This window comes from Penaeus monodon, chromosome 34 (genome assembly GCF_015228065.2).
Source record: "Penaeus monodon isolate SGIC_2016 chromosome 34, NSTDA_Pmon_1, whole genome shotgun sequence".
Classification (NCBI taxonomy): domain Eukaryota; kingdom Metazoa; phylum Arthropoda; class Malacostraca; order Decapoda; family Penaeidae; genus Penaeus; species Penaeus monodon.
In genome coordinates, this window is record NC_051419.1 from 15,442,688 (window position 1) to 15,443,308 (window position 621).

The following is a 621-nucleotide window of genomic DNA, read 5'->3' on the forward strand; positions in this document are numbered from 1 at the left end:
TTGTTTTTGTTTACAAATGGATGTAACGGAACAATGAGAATTAAATAATTGCTTGTTTGTGTTATTATAGTGATGAATATGATTCGAAACACTGAACATGTAGTTTTATTCAGTGTGATCAACTCTGATAAACTGTTTGTGTCTTCTTGTGTGTTCTGTGTACGATGTAAACATAAATGTGCATATATATTACTATAGGATTTTTTTTTTCGAGATATGACGTTGGTTATGGCATCTGATGAAAGAGTTGTTTTGAAACAAAACAGTTTTAGACAATATAGTTTTATTTTTGTATTTATTCGCGGAAAAAATCTTGAATGGTCTTCAGAAAAAAAAAATTGTGATAACATGATAAGGTATTGTCTACAGAAGCTTATTAGAATATATTATCTTTTTTAGTTTTAAGAGAAAAAATGTCATATGATAAATATTTTCAAATACCATATTATGAATTAGGAATCTAAAAAAAAACCCACTCACTAATTCATAAGAAAATATAAATATGTCTATAGAAAATTAAGAAATATTTATACCAAAAAGGAATTTAGTCAACATTCAGTGATTGCAAAACAGGTCGTTTTAACGAATGAATACATGAATAGAAGTTCAATAAGAATCATT